This window comes from Marmota flaviventris, chromosome 2 (assembly GCF_047511675.1).
Source record: "Marmota flaviventris isolate mMarFla1 chromosome 2, mMarFla1.hap1, whole genome shotgun sequence".
Taxonomy (NCBI): Eukaryota; Metazoa; Chordata; class Mammalia; order Rodentia; family Sciuridae; genus Marmota; species Marmota flaviventris.
In genome coordinates, this window is record NC_092499.1 from 148,843,908 (window position 1) to 148,859,203 (window position 15,296).

The following is a 15,296-nucleotide window of genomic DNA, read 5'->3' on the forward strand; positions in this document are numbered from 1 at the left end:
AAAGGGCTGGGGATGTGGCTCAGTGGTTAAGTGACCCTGCATTCAATCCCTGGTATCAAAAAAGAAAAAAAAAAAGGTAAATAGAGACATGGAAGATATATATATATATATATCCCAAATGAACAGGAGATATGAAAATTATAATGAGTGAGATGAAAAATACAGTAGGATCAAAAGCAAATTCGATATTACAGATGAAAGGTGAGCAGATTTGCAATAGAAATAATCAAAATGGAAGCTAAATCACCAAGCTATGAAGCAACTTCAAGTTACTCAATATAAATGAGATTTAAGTCTCTAAAGGCAAGAGGATTGGAGCAGGGTTGGGTGGGGCAGAAACAATATGGGGAAAACTAATGGTCAAAGTTTTTCCAAATTTGAGAAAAGTATAAAGCTAGACATCCCGGAAGCTCAACAAGCAATAAACACAAGTAACATGAAGAAACCACACCAAGGACCTGGTGACCAAATTGCTCAAAAACATGAGAAAGAGAAAAGTTTAAAAGTAATCAAAAGTAGGGGGAGAGAAAACATTATGTACTTTAAAAGATAAAGATGAGATCAGATTTCTTGGAGGAAAATGGATATCAGGAAAGAGTGAAGCAACATTTTAAGGAAAGGAAAGGGGAAAAAAAGCTGTAAATCTCAAATTTTGTACCAGTAAAACTTTCTTTCAAAAATAAAACCTGCAACAGTTAATCACCAGCAAACTTTCACTGCTATGTTCTCAAGGGAATGTTAAAGGAAGTCTTTCAGAATGAAGGAAAACAAAAGCAAATGGAAATCTATATCTGAAAGGCAGGGATGAGATTGTGAATTGTGAAGATGTACATGGGTATAATGTTACTTGAAGATAGAGATAAATTAAAAACATATAGTACAAAGCTATGGCAACCATTAAAATAACAAAAGAAAGATTTTCAAATTATTAAGCTAACAAGAGAGACTAGATGGAGTTAGAAAAATAATCCAACAGAAAAAGGGGAAAAGATGAACAAAGTACAGATGGGACAGAGAGAAAATAGCAAGGAGATAGAACTAAATCTAACTCATTAAATTTTAGTGGTCTCAAAACCCCAATTAAGAGACAGAGATCATCATAATGAATAAAAAGTCAAAACTCAACTACAGGTAGCTCACAAGCAATTCACTTTAAATATTGACAATGAGATTAAATGTGGAAGGATGGAAAATTAAAAAATTAATCAGAATCAAACTTGGAGTAACTATATTAATATCAAAGTAGATTTTGCAGCAAAGAATATTACCAAGGATAAAGAAAATAATTTCATAATGATAAAGGGGTCAATTCATCTGGAGGACATAATCACCCAAATGTTTATATATACAATAGCAGCTTGAAAATATAAGCCCCCAAATGGATGGGGTTGTAAGGAGAAATCAATAAATCCTCAATTATAGTCAGGTGATTAATTATTTCTGTCAATAATTGATATACCAAGGAGGCAGAAAATCACTAAGGATATAGAAGATTGCACTACATCATCAAGCAACTTGATTTGGCATTTATTACAACATTCTACCCAAAAAAGAATACACATATTTTTCAAGTGTACATGGACATTGACTAAAACAGATTTTATTTGGGGTCATAAAACAAGTTTCAATACAGTTATAAGGAAATGAAGTAATACAAAGCATATTCTTCTTTGACCACAGTGGATTAAATCATAAATCAATAACAGAAAGAGATCATTTGTTCAAATATTTAGAAACTAAGCAACACATTTCTAAATATACCCTGGGTCAAAGAAATAAAAAAGGAAATTTGAAAGTAGTTTGAATTGAATTAATATAAAAGCACAACATATAAAAAATTAAAAATGACATAAAAGCAGTCCTTATGGAGAAATTTATAGCAATAAATACCTATGTTAGAAAAGTAGAAGGGTCTTAAATTAACCACCTTCATTAACCTTCATAAACATGAAGAGTAAATTAAACTAAACATCAACAGATAAAAATATTAATAAATAATAATGCTAAACTCATAATTCAATGAAATAAAAATAGAAAAATAGATAAGTCAATGAAACCAAAGGCTGGATCTTTAAGATCAGTAACATGACCTCTAATCAGGCTAATCAGGAAAAGGGGGAGAAGACACAAATCATCATTAGCAGTATTGAGAATGCAGACATCACTACAGATTCTACAAATACTAAAAGGTTAACAATAGAACAATTTGAGCAGCTTTATGTCAAAAAATTCAACAACATACATGAATGGACAAATTCCTTTAGAGTCACAAATTACCAAAGCTTACTCAAGAGCAGCAAAGAAATTTCACTGGAGAAAAATAGCCTAATATCTATTAAAGAAACTGAATTTATATCTTAAAAGCCTAAAAAAGAAAACTCCAGACCTAGATGGCTTCATTAGGGAATTGTACCATATATTTATGGAAGCTAGAAAGAATATGAATTCCATACCACCTCTCCCAGAAAACTGAAGAAGAAAAAATACTTCCTCACTCTTTCTGTGTGACTTTGATAAGAAAATAAGACAAACATGTTACAAGAAAATATGCCTCAGAAACACAGATTTAAAAAAAATTCACAACAAAAGTTAGCAAATTAGACCCAGCAATATATAAAAGGGAATACATTATGGGTCAAGTGAGGTTTATCTCAGCAATGCAAGACTGGCTGAACATTTAAAAATCAGATAATGTGATTCACTATATTAATTTTAAAAAGAAAAACTATATGATTATCTCAATCAACACAGAAAAGGTACTTGACAAAAATCTAATAAAAAATTCTCAGTAAAATTGGAATAGAATTGTACTTCTTCAACCAGATAAAAAGCATCTATGAACAGCCTACAACTAAAATCAGACTCAAAGGTCAAAGACTGAATGCTTTACCTCCAAGATCAGAAACAAGACAAGGAGGTTCACTTTCAATACTTTGACATTGTACTGGAGCTTCTAGCCAGTGCAGTCAATGAGGAAGAAGATGAGGAGTGGCGGGGGGAGGAGGGAAGTGGGGGGGGGGAGGGGGGAGGTGAAGAAAAAGATTTCCAGATTAGATGAAGTAAAACAAAGATAACTATGTTGAGAATCTGATAAAACATGCAAAAAAGTCTACAAATAAGAAGTAATAAGTGAGTTTAGCAAAGTTATATAATACAATCATTATATAAAATAATATTTCTAAGTCAAAGGGAGATAAGTAAAATAAAGGGACCAAAGGGAGGGAAGAGGAGAGGGAAAGCGGAAATACTGGGGAATGATATTGGTCAAATTATATTGTTATATCATGTACATGTACGAATATGTAACAATGAATTCCACCATTATGTATTATCATAATGCACCAATAAAATATGTAAAAATAAAATATTCTTCCATATGTCAGCAATTAACAAATTGAAATTAAACTACAATATTATGCGCATTAGCATAAAAATAGGAAATAAGAATAAATCTTCCAAAAGATGAATAAGAACTGAACAAAAATTAAAACTCCATAACACTAGTAAAAGAAACGTTAAAAGAGAGAGAGAGAGAGAGAGAGAGAGAGAGAGAGAGAGGCCTAAACAACTGGAAACACACATCATGTTCATGGGTTAGTAGAGGACTCAACATTAAGATGTTAATTTTCCCCAAATTGATCTACACCTTTAAAACCATCCCAATTTAAATATCTGCATGGGTTTGGGTTTTGGTAGGAATTGACAAAATTTCTAAAGTTCATATGAAAACACAAAGGATCTACAAACCAAAATGACTTTGTTAGAGTAGAACAGAGTTGAAGAATTAACATAACTTTTCCTTAAGAGATATTATAAAGCTGCGGTAGGCAAGGCACTTGGAATTACTGTTAAGATAAACAAATAGACCAATTGAACAGAATACAGTCCCAAACGGACCCACAATACACAAACAACGGATTATTAATAGAGCAGCAAAGAAATTTCACTGGAGAAAAAACAGCCTGTTCAACAAATATGCTGGAACAACTGGAAATTCACATGTAAACAAAAAATAAAAAAATAAACCCTTTGATCCAAATCTCACGCTATATACAAGAATTGACTCAAAATGGGACATAGGGATAAATTTAAAACCAAAAACTATAAAAACATCTAGAGGAAAACCCTTGTGACTCCAAGTTAGACAAAGCTCCTCCTAGATATGGCATTCTCTCTCTTTATGTAACAGCCAACCTGATGGGTGTGAAGTGATATCTCATGGAGGCTTTGATTCGAATTTCTCTAATGATTACAGGTGTTGAACATCTTTTCAAGTGTTTATTGGCCATATGTGTCTATTCAAATCCTTTCCTCATTTTTAAATTGAGTTGTTTTTTTATTTCATTTTGCTTTGTAGGAATTCTTTAGATATCCTAGATCTTAACCCCTCATGAGATATGATTTGCATATGTTTTCTCCTATTTGATGGGTTCCTTTCCCCCTCTGTTGATAGCATCCTTTGATGCACAAAAGTTTTAAATTTTGATGTAGTTCAACTTATCTATTTTTTTTCTTTTGTTGTCTGTGCTTTTGATGTCATTTCACTCCTAGGTATTTACATGAGAGAAATGAAAGCTGATGTTTACATAAAGACTTATATGTAAATGTTCATAGCAGTTTTATTTTTAATAGCCAAAAAACTAGAATCAGCTCAACTGTCTATCAATAGGTAAATGGATGAGCAAACTGTGGTGTAACTATATAATGAAATACTACTCAGCCTTAAAAAGGATTGACTATGCTACCACATGAATAAATCTCTTAATAGCTATGTCAAGGGAAGGAACTCAGATGAAAGAGAATACATATTGTGTGATTCTATTTATATAAATTTTGAGAACATTTAAAGCAATGGATAGTGATTAAAAGCCAATCAGTGATGTCCTTGAACTAGGAAAGGGGGTGGTGGTGTGAAGGGGAGTGGAGAGAGGAGGGGAAATGTGGGAAGGGAGAAAGAAGGAACATCATTCCTTGTGATGATGGATATGTTCTCAAGATAGTTTCATGGGTGTACACATATGTCAAAACTTATCAAATTGTATACATTTTTTGCCAAATAATAAAGCTGTTAAAAATATGCACAGGTCAGAGATGCCTCCTCATTCCCCCTCTCCTGCCCAGATATGTCAAACTCCAATTCTACTATTTACCACAGAAAACATTTTGAAATTCTATGCTTTTATCATTTCCTTATTTATTAACAACTAAAAGCAATATACCAGGCTAAAACACTATATGGAAAACAGTAATCCCAAGAAATGTAAGATCTAGCAGGCAAATAGATTAGGTACACATGAGCATGATACTAGCAGGTACAGACACTGGAAGAGGGATTAGTGGTTAAGACTTCAGAAACAGGAATCATTGCTGCTGTGATGGTTCGGCTTGTTTGAAAAGATTTCAGAGCAAGGACAGAGAAGAAAAATCATCCCAAGTAAAGTGAATAATTAGTAAGAGTTTGGAAGTGTTAAAGTGAAATCAATATATGACTAACTGCTGGGAAACTATAAGGTGGGGCATGGGAAAGAACATCATTTGCCACAGCACAGGAGAGCCACAAGATATTTCACAAAGAGAGGTCATTGACAAAGGGGATCTAATGAGTTGGTAAACCCAAATATTGGCTCCACAAAAGGGGGATTTCATGATCAAATAAATGGGTACCAACAATTTCTTTATCTTCTCAAAACTTTTACTATGGTACAATGACAAGTATCCTAGAGAAAAGATACAGAAGCATTTTCCAAACTTTTGACCATGAAAATCATCTTTTTTTCTGAAGTATTGATTAAATTTTGTGGAATTAGCATTTTTTTAACATTGTTTGGGAACCCTTAAGATAAGGGAAAAGTGGAAATTGTGATTTCAGGCTAAGAAGGCATTGATTTCAGGCCAACCATTTGATTGAATTTAATGGGCAGGAAGGGGTGAGCAACTGAAAGTTTTCCCCAGGAAAAGGAAATGCAAATGTTCCATGACATTGATCTGTAAATACTGGAGAAATATAATAATCAAACTATGAGAGGCCACATGGACACTGATTTTCAATATTCTAGTACCATCCTGATGACTTTTTCTGTGTCTGTAGTCTGCCTGCACTTATTATTGTTAACTTTTCTTTCAACCCAGATACTTTATTAAAAATGTAAATGCTTACTTCAGACTCATCCTAACAATGAATGAATGGTATTATGGGTTTGATATGCTAGCTACATTTTCCCCTAATGCACATTAAAATACAAACATAGTATTAATATTTTAAAAAGTGTGTCTATGTTCTACCTAACATCACAATTGTAATCATTGCAGACATTGGGAAATTATAAATCTGAGCAATGTTGCACAACCATTTTTCACCATGACCTATCAACCAGGATTTCATCAAGTTTTATTTTCTGTAATTTATATGCTGATTACATAGGCATTGTCCTTAATAATAAATTTATAATATTTCATATGTATCTGAAAGTTCTCCCAAGAAATTATCATACATCTTCAATAAATGTATATATGTGGAATGATCATTCCCTGGCTTCCAGTTGAATATTACTGTGATTATACAGAATGAAATTAGTTCCACAGCAGCAGCGGGAAAAGAAGAGAGAGAAGTGATGAGGGGAATTACTGAAAGGAATAATCATCATAACTTGAGAATGGATCATAGCTTGGATGTTTGAGAATTGCTTGGATGTATAACTTAAAGGAGGATAGTCAAGAATAACCATGACATTTTCATTTTGTGTCTTGAAAACAGGGGTTGGTAGACTATGGCCCTGGGCCAAATTTGTCCCAGTTTTCATAAATAAAGTTTTATTGGAACGTAGCCACATTAGTTTCCTTACATATTGTTTATGGCTGCTTTTGCACTATAATAGCAGAGGTGAGTAGTGACTGAAACCCTCTGGCCATTGAAACCTAAAATACTCACTGTCTCGTCCTTTACAGAAAAAAAGTTCACAATCCCTAAAAACCCTGATACCACAAAGAAAAGTAGTAACATAAAGGAGGGTGGTCACTTGGATAAGACAACCAACTAATTTTCAACCAGACTGAAGTTGAGGTTGTAGGAGAAAACTTACATGAAAATATCAAACTTGGAAGTTAAAAACACATCACTAGTTATGAATGACATGTTTTAAAGACAACAATTTTCTTTTCCTTTTTAAAAATGAATAACTTATTCCATGCTTTCTTCCAAAATGGGATTTGAGATTAGATAGAGATAAATGTTGAAACAGACTGGATATAGTCACCAGAGTAGTGTACAGACTCCTTCAGAATACACAACAGAGCTGTATATTTGCATCAGAAAAGATGTCCACTAAGAAAAAGTAGGACGTTTTCTATCCCCTATAAAGCAATACAGAATGAAAAAATAAAACAGAGAGGAAGGAAGCAGCCAAAGGTCAAACTGTGAGAAAGCCACTGAGGCTGATATAAGATCCAGGCAACTCTCTCATTCCTGGGTAGCATTTGAAAATGTGAAAGACTAATCCTTTAGGGTTACCATCTAAGATTTGCCTAAACCTCACCGTCTAGAGATTCAGTGCTATTTCAGATCCCCAGAAGTTGGTTGACTTGAAAAAATATTTTCTTGCCTTATGCTTCTTCATCTACTCAACCCAGTGGCCGATAGGTTGATGACATTTTCATAGGTGTCATGATCTAGGGTCACAGCAATAGACCAGGATGAAGAATCTGAGATTCATTAATCTGTGTTGCCCAGATATCTATACTATTTGGGCAATACTAACAACTGATATTTATGCAACATACTATTCTCTCCATGTTTTATCTCATGTGGCCCTTACTTATTACATAACCATGTGAGGTACAGGGGGAGGCATTCCTATCCCTATAATATAAATGTGGACAATGAAGCTGAGAGAAGCTAAATTACTTACACAATATCACAGGATCATAACTATGAGTCTGTTCTTTTAATAATTTAGTGATTTTCTACTACAGATTTTCTACCACAGTCTATAAAGCAGTGGGTAGAAAATGCTGTTACTTTGGGAACATAAATTTGCATTTTAAAAGTGACCATGTATTTTTATAAACAGGAAATGTAATATCTTCAGCTGAATTAACCACATTTTCTTATTTTCAACTGAGAGAGTCATAAAAGAATATTTAAAATGACATATGAAATATGCCCTGCAATACTTGTTATTCTGGAATTTTGAATCTCCTGCTAAACTTTAAAATGGGGGTTTCTTGTTTGGCTTCACCATAAAAATGCCGTTTGTCTCATGCTGCTTCAATATTACATCTTTAAAACAGAGGTTATATATAATCAGAGTGTTCATAAGCTGGATCTAACGTATGCACTTTTTGTTTTTCTTTTTTTTCTTTGTCAGTTAAAAAAGATTAAGGCATTATTTTAAAATTAGGAGTTTCATATAAAGATCTAGATTACTGGATTTTGACTTCTTTTGAAAACTCAGAACTGTTAACATTGGGCCTCTGTCACTATGGGCAATAACTGGCCAGGGTGAAGGGGCTGCTGTCCCTGGGGGCAATGACACTGCTTGGTTTGCCAGTTGCTACCACTGCCTACTGGCTCTTGGGCACGGAGACAGCAAAGTAGTTGCCATTTGTCATTGTGTTTGTATGTGTGTGTTTCTTATCAGGTCTCTGTATTCATCTCTCTTTCAAAGTGAAAGGCCAAATAGAAGGATGTGATTTTTCTTGCCCATGCCACTCATTTCCTGAATTTCAATCATCTACAGCATTATTGATTATTAGACACTGGTATTTTATACTCCATTTATGACTTGCCCCATCAATTGCAATGTCCATTCTAATTTTAGAGATGTTTAAATGCCAAAGCAAATGTGTATCTCTGAATTAATGAATGGAGGGATGTTACTTGTCTGGCTTCTGGAAAGATTTGAATCAGTGTGACCTTGCTTTAAAAATGTGTCTGTTTTAATGTATGTTATAACACTATGTTACTATGTATGCTATCACATAGTAGCACTTCTAGCATTAAGACATTCACTTACTTTGAGCTACATGCCTATCATCGGCCACTTTCCTTTTCTTTGTAATAGCCATAGCTGGGGCTGAAAATTTTGTTAGAAATCAGCTTAGGCCCCACACACTACTCTCTCCCTGCCAGCTTCTGGTTTGCCTTCCCAGTCTTCTCAATCTGTATCCACAACTGCTATTCAGGCTTACCCAATCTATTGATGCTGCTCCTTCTGCCAGACCTGTCCAGTAGAATACTGAAGCACATGATCAGCCCCAGATTTATGTGGGAGGAAGAAGAGGTGGAAAGTGGGGTCTTACTTAGTCTTCCATTTCCAAAAGGTGATGTTTAAAATATATAATAATTGAAAAAACAGAGGAATCAATTAATCTGTATAGGTAGAATCTATGTTGGAGCTGTGTTCTGAAGGTCCCCTGCTGTTCCAGGTGTTAACTTTTGGGTGCTGACTTGTGGGGAGATATAAGAAGGTTGAGGGAGGGGCAAGGGCCCTCAGGGTAAGTGGCTCTTAGGAAATAACAACCATGTATGTATGAGACTATGAATTAAAAACTAACATGGTCCTTATATCCGTGGAATTATTGGGAAAACATTCTAGAAAGATATGAAATACTGAAACTGAACAGAGAAGAAACAGAAAATCTAAACAGATCTATCACAAGCAAAAATAATAGTAATTAAAAATGATTATAAAAAGTTAAGCCTAGGTCCAGGTGTCTCAGTGGTGAACTGTACCAAACCATTAAAGAAGAAACAAAAGGTATCTTTTACACACTGTCCAAAAATACAGGAGAGCTTTTCCAACTCATTCCACAAAGTTAGTATTATCCTAATACATCATAAGAAATATATAATATATCATAAGGAAACAGCAAACTAATATTTTTCATTAATATAGACACAAAAAATCCACCCAAAATATTGACAGTACAGATCTAGGAACATATAAAAAAAGGACTATATACTATAATCAAAGAGGATTTATTCCAAGAATGGAAAGTTGGTTTAACATGTGAATTCATTGTAATACACTGGATTATATGAGCTTGCTTGATTGTGGAAATCATTACATAAGTAACAATTATATCAAAACATCATGTTGTACACCTTAAATATGTACAACTTTTAATTTGTCAACCATCACTCAGTAAAGCTGGGGGGAAAATCCCCAATAAAACAGTGTGGTAAGGATACAAGGTGGGCACAGAATAACCAAAAAGAATTGAGAATCCAAAATCAAACCCTGACATATATGGTTAATTTTTTTGTGTGTGGGGGGATTGGTGGGGATCAAACCCAGGGCCTTGCACATCAATTTTTTTAAAAAATAAGGGTGCCAAGATAATTCAATGGGGCAAAGAGTAGTTTTTTCAATAAATAGCGCTAGAACAACTGAATAAGTACATGTCAAAGAATGAAGCTGGCCCTCTACCTCACATATCAAAATTAACTCCAAATGGATCAAAGTCATAAAATTGAGAGCTAAAACAATAAAACTCTTATGAACATAGAAGTAAGTCTTTATGAGCTTGCGTTAAGCAAAGGTTTTTTAGGTACAACATTAAAGGCACAAGTGATAAAAGAAAAAAGAGATTAACTGGATTTTATCACAATTGAAAAGTTGTTTCTTCAAAGGATACTATTAGTAAAGGGGAAAGTTAACCTACAGATTAGGAGAAAATATTTGTAATCATATTCATATATCTGATTAAGGACTTTGATCCAGATTATATAAAGACTATTTACAACCCAACACTAAGATGACAAATAGTCCAATTTAAAAATAAGCAAAACATTTGAAAGACATTTTTCAAAGAAGATATGTGAAATGGCCAATAAGTGCATGAAAAATGCTCAATATTACAAGTCATTAGCAAAATGTAATATAATGAGATACCACTTCACTTCCACCAGAATGACCATGATAAAAAGACTACAAGAAGTGTTGTTGAGGATCTGAGGAAATTGGAACTCTCATACTCTACTAGTAGAAATATAAAATAGTGGTGCCTCACGTTGGAAAGCAGTTGCAATATTCTTCATAAAGTTTTTGGTATATGATTCACCAATTGCACTCCTAGGTATAAACCCAAGAGAACTGAAAACACATATTTACACAAAAACTTGTACACATCTTCATAGCTATAGTAGCCATATATTTAGCCATAACAGCCAAATACTGAAAGCAATCCTAATATCTGTCAACTGATGAATACATAAAGAAAACATGGGTATTGGCATGTCATCAATTATTATTTGTCAATAAAAAGAAGTGAAGCAATATTACATACTACAACATGAATAAACCTCAAAAACATTATGCTAAGTGAAAGATCCCAGATGTAAAATGACCATATATGTATAATCCCATTTTAATAAAATTTCCAGAGAAGGTAAATCTATAGAAAAGAACAGTCTGTAAGTGATTGGGTGGGGCTGGAGATAGCAAAAGGGAATTGTCTCCAAATGGGCACAAATTATCTTTTTAGGGTAACAGAAACTTTCTAAAATTGGCACATGGCACTGATTGTACAATTATAAAAATTTTTAAAAACAATCATTGAGTTCTATCTTTAAGTGAATTTTATGGGTATAGGAACTATACATCACAAAAGCTGTTAAAAATGGCTATGAAACCACGATGTCTTATATGTAATTCTGGTTTTTACACATTTTACAACTATAAGACTTTTATAAGATAGAGCAACCCTGATAATATGGCAGAGGCCTTAACAATCTTTAGAATCAATCTTATGTTAATATCATTACTGTACAAATAGATGGATCACTTGACATCAGTGCCTGACATCTAAATCAGCCTTAATAAATGCTTACTAATGAACAATTAAATCATCCTTATAGTGTGATTTTTCTCCCCAAATATCTCACTTATTTGATACCTAAAACATTTGATTAGGGCATTTCCCCTCTAACTTAAGAAAAAATGAAATGCCAAAATCTTCAGGGGAAGTCCTGTTTGTAAGTGGAGGTAGTCCAGATTGGGTATGCTAGTTAAGGTAGTGTATTAACTTTTTAATGCTTCAGGTTAATTTGGTTGAGGATTGGAGATGGAAATCTCTGCTCTACAGACTCAATCAGAGACCCAGGCTGACCAAAGCTCAACTACACATCATGAGGAGTCATGACAGAATATGAGAACTATTGGAAATTATATATGGGCTTTTTGGTGCCACTGCCCAGAAATGGTCTTTGATTTATCTTGCTTTCCCAATATTGAGCATGGTGTCTGGTACATCACAGCAGCTCACTGAGTGGTTGTTGTTGGTGTGTGTGTGTGTATGTTGTAGTTGGATACAATACCTTTATTTATTTATTTTTATGTGGTGCTGCGGATTGAACACAGGGCCTTGCAAGTGCTAGGGGAGCACTCTACTGCTGAGCCACAACCACAGCCCACTGAGTGGGTGCTTTGTCTGAATCACAATGCCTCCTGTGGTGATCTTCAAGTCATAAGGTTTTGCTGGTACAAGTGCCTTCTTAAGCAGAATCAAGGAAACACAATTAAAAGACAGATTTGCTGGCATATCCTGACTACTCAGGAGGTTTAGGCAGGAGGATTTCAAGTCTGAGGCCAGCCTGGACAATTTAGCAAGACATGTTTCAAAATAAAAAGTACTTGGGATGTAGCAGCAGTAGAGTACTTGCCTAACACGCAAAACACCCTTGGTTTGATTCTCAGTACAGCAAAACTGAACAAACCACAAGTAAATTCTGTGAGGTAAGAAGAAAGAATACATTCCATGTGAACAAATGTGTGTTCATATTCCATGTGAACAAAGATCACCTTTACTGTCCTAATTAGACCACAACCACCACTACATATGATAAGTTACTTATAGTGCTAAACTAGAAAAAAACTCAATGCTTTACAGGATTACAAAGAAATGTATCAACAACACAGGGAAGATAATTGGATTAAAATGCCTTAAGAAGTTTAGTAACCATTTTGTATATCAATACTTGTATCACTGAGCCCTCTGGCCTTTGGTATCTACCCCCAAGCCACCTTAAATTGCACTGCCAGTTTTATCATGTTCCAATATTCCTTTCCTAAGGTATCCCTCCCATTAAAAAATCCAAGACCAAACTCCTTAATCCTGGCAATTTTGGCTCTTTGTGTAACTTCTTGTGCTTTTCAAAAAATCATTATTTTAACCAAGCTTTCCAAATCACACTTATTCTCCAGTCAACCTACTCTTTCTTAAGCTATGCATATTTGCTGACTTATCACCTACTACATGGAATGCCACTTTTTTTTTTTAAAATCTTCTGAAAATTTGCCAATTACTTGAATTGATACCATATTGCGAAGCTCTCCCTAAATAATTCTGCTCATGTTGATCTGAGATCCTGAAGCACCTGTGATTTACAACAGTCATTCGGGCATTGAGAACGGTCCAGAACATTATTAAATGTTCTGAGGCTCATTTTTTCTACAGTTTTGGTATAAGCTTCTGGAGGATTTTTGTGTAAAAGTAAAAATCCATCCGTTATCATGAATCTACCCAAATTATGAGACTTATTGATAATATTGGAATAATCACAGACAACAAAATAGATTAACAATAGAGAAAACAATTTTTTTAAAAAAAATCAATGTTTGTTTCTTAGTTTTCTTTTTTAAAAAAACAGAAATATTGTGGTTTCAAGTACATTAATTTAACATCTCATTCATCTTGTGTTTTATTATTTTATATTCGCTAATATGGACTAATAGTGGCCAATTAATATTTTTTGTTTATCAATATCTTCTTGAACTTTTATATTTTGGTTTTAATAAAAAACATCATTTCTAAAAATACAAATGCCAGATTTGTTTTGGAAATTTATCCTGCATGAACTACCTTGACCATAGGCAGATGTGCCTGAATTTCATAGTTTATAAATACATGCAAAATTTGGGTCCAAAGCCAACTGTAATTTTCTATTATAACTTTTAATAGATGGATTTGTCTATTACACCAGATATACAAACACAAATAGCTATTTCACTTAAAAATTACAATATTATTGTCAACCCATATTTAAGCTAAAATAACAACAGAGCACAGTTTCTTAAAGTAGAAAATAATTTATAATTAATTTTGTCTTGGTTGCTTTACCTTTCAAACCCCCACTGATAATCTGGGGAAAATACTTTCCAACTTCTTCCTAAAGAGAAACACCCTCTGCAGACTGCATCCTGCCTCCCTTACATGCTGCCTGTATTTTCTCTGTTTTTCCTTTGATACTTCTTTAAAACACTGAAAAACCAGAAAATTCTCTTCAACTCTCAGATCTCCAGTTACATGTCGTAAAACCCTTTGTCAGTTTACCCAGTCAGATGAACAGAATCTCCGTTTCTTTTTCAATCGAATCACAGTTGTCTTGATAGCCTGATTTGCCAGTTTGGTTACGCTGTCTCCGTTTGGGATTCTTTGTAGAGATTACCACAAAAAGTCTAAAGTAGGGCAGTTCCAGACAAAATTGGAACAGTCTTTACCCCCGTAAAGCAACCCAATACCTCACAAAACTTCAGGCAGAAGAATGAATGATAGAGCATTCACCAATAGGGAGTGGAGAGGAGCATTTTGTCGAAGTTTGTAACCCAATCCTTGGAAGCCAGAGGTGGGAATTTTAAAATGGGTTTGTCTTTTCCTTGGAATTTTCTTAAAGTGGTATCGCTGCCGGTTGATGTTAAATTTTGTTGAAGACTGTAGAATCACTAGTTTAAATTAAAGTGTTCTCCCCCTTTAAGTAAGTCAAAAATATGTAAATTGACCCTCAAAAATTGAGAGATCTAAAGAATGGTCATAAAATACACTAATATCACATACTGACCTGGCCACTTTTGTGTCAGTTTGGGAAGGGGGTAAATGTTATTTTAACATGATTCATTTTTCATGATCAAATATAAGATGTTCAATTAATGTACCCCAAAACACAGTATTTCTTTTTTTAAAAAAAAGAAAACTAAGAAACTAACACTGATTTTTAAAAAATTGTTTTTCTATTATTCCTCTATTTTGCATGTGTGATTATTCCAATATTAGCAACAAGTGTCATTATTTGGGTTGATTCTTAATAACCGATAGATGTTTGCTTTTACACACTCTAGGTTTCCTCATTTTAAGTCCAGCAAAAAGTTTCTGAGGTATTATGAAACTCCATAAAAGGTTTTAGGAATACAGGTTATGTATGTACATGTCACATCAGTAACTCCGGAAGACCAGATTTAATTAATAATTGATAACATTTGATTGTAATTCATACCTTATTTTGGAACCAGTGTTATTTAGTA

General features: G+C 33.9%; 1 protein-coding gene across 2 annotated transcripts in view; it reads right to left on the reverse strand.

The window, feature by feature from the left end:
* Ttc23 (tetratricopeptide repeat domain 23) overlaps nt 1-14,518 on the reverse strand; it is a 91,913-nt gene extending 77,395 nt beyond the window's left edge. The window contains exon 1 of one of the 2 annotated variants that reach the window (XM_071607356.1): nt 14,332-14,518. The gene's annotated coding sequence lies outside the window, so the exon portion shown is untranslated. The other variant, XM_071607357.1, reaches the window with a different exon arrangement.
* Nucleotides 14,519-15,296: the final 778 nt, after the last annotated feature.